The sequence below is a fragment of the Myotis lucifugus genome, unplaced genomic scaffold, assembly GCF_000147115.1.
Source record: "Myotis lucifugus unplaced genomic scaffold, Myoluc2.0 scaffold_132, whole genome shotgun sequence".
NCBI classification, from domain to species: Eukaryota; Metazoa; Chordata; class Mammalia; order Chiroptera; family Vespertilionidae; genus Myotis; species Myotis lucifugus.
The window spans coordinates 618,071-619,475 of record NW_005871180.1 but is presented as its reverse complement, the minus strand read 5'-3'; the positions used below and the strand labels follow the sequence as shown (position 1 = coordinate 619,475).

Below are 1,405 nucleotides of genomic sequence, written 5' to 3'. Positions count from 1 at the left end.
AGGCTCCTTTGTCGCACCAAAGCGGACTCCCCCACCCCCACCCCACGCCGGGACCTTGCGGCGGGAGTGAAAGCCAAGAACCCCGAAGGCTGCTCCCTATCCCCATTCCTTCTCCTTCCGACCAGGACGTGAAAATCAACTCTCCGGCACAGTCCTCTTAAGTCTTCCTCCTAAATCCTCTCTTCCTCCTAAATCCTAAGTCCTCTCTTCCTCCTAAATCTCCAGCGCAGATTTTAAAGGCATCGAATGCATCCCCCAACTTTGGGGAAAGAGAGTGCCCAACTCCTGCTTTCCCACCGCCCCTACCGCGTTAAGCCATTTCCTTCGGCCGCTAAGAAAGTCGCTGTCCGTAGTATCCCCGCCCCAGCCTGGAAGCGAGCGCCCCCGGCTGTTCACCGCAGCCCCACGGCGCCGGTTTTCCGGGAGCTCGATTTCTGGCTCGTCGCAGGATCCAGCTGCGGTTCCAGCCGGTCCCCAGCCTCGCGAGGCACACGCGCGCACGCGCTCACACTCCAGTTCACACTCCCGCGTTCGCGCTCCCAGCACCCCACCCTCCTCACCGCTTCTCCGCCGGGTGGGGGGTGGGGTGACGTCAGGACTGCAGTCCCGAGGAGAGCGGGCTGGAGAGGGCTGCGCGCTCCGCGCCTAGAAAGCTGGAGGCGCCCTGGGGCAGCTGCCGCTCGCGCGCTCCTCCCTCTTCTCTGCACCCGCTGTCACGCTGCCGGCCCGCGGGGGAGCCACGCAAGCCTCCAGGTGAACTGAAAGTCGTTGCCGGGGGAGGACGGAGGGGGTGCTGCAGTCCTGGCGGGCACTGAAACTGCAACTCGGACAGAGACGACCCGGCGGAGGCGCCGGGCGCAGCATCCCCGGGCCGCCGGAGGTGGCTACCGCTCAGCTCGCCACCGCGCGCAGCGGCTGGCCCTCGGCCCGAGGACGCTGGCCCCGGGCGCACTTGCCTCCGGAGACCCGGGTTTGCGCATTTCACAGCTGCGCTGCTGAGGGGAATGCGAGCTTGGTGGCTCCAGGTCGCCGCGGAGCAGCTGCCCGTGGGAGAGCCTGGAGAGCGAGGGGGCGGCAGCCTCGGCCCGAAGTAAGTGCAGTAGAAGTTTGCGTCGGTTTCCTCGCCGCTCCCCTGAACGAGTGGGAGGCTCGCGTCCTCTCTGGTTCCCTGAGGCTGCCGAGGGCAGACTTACCAGGGAGCCTCACCAGGGAGAGAAAGTGAGAGTTATGCGAGGGGCAAGGACCGGGAGGGTGAAGGCAGGGCAGGATCCCGGTGGAGTGAGGGGGTGCCAGAGGAGAACCCCAACGGTGGCGAGGGGCGCGACCCTGGGGATCTCAGAAAGGGAAGGATCTGGGGAGAGTAAAGGTGGAAGTGGTCTCGCCTATTCTGGTGACCTTGGCGCGC

At 66.0% G+C, this 1,405-nt stretch overlaps 1 long non-coding RNA gene across 1 annotated transcript in view; it reads left to right on the top strand.

Annotated features, from left to right (window-relative positions):
- Positions 1-967: 967 nt before the first annotated feature.
- Positions 968-1,405, top strand: part of LOC106698064 — a 23,139-nt gene continuing 22,701 nt past the window's right edge. Inside the window, exon 1 of the long non-coding RNA XR_001349353.2 lies at positions 968-1,090. This is a non-coding gene — a long non-coding RNA (uncharacterized LOC106698064). The remainder of the gene's footprint in view (positions 1,091-1,405) is intronic.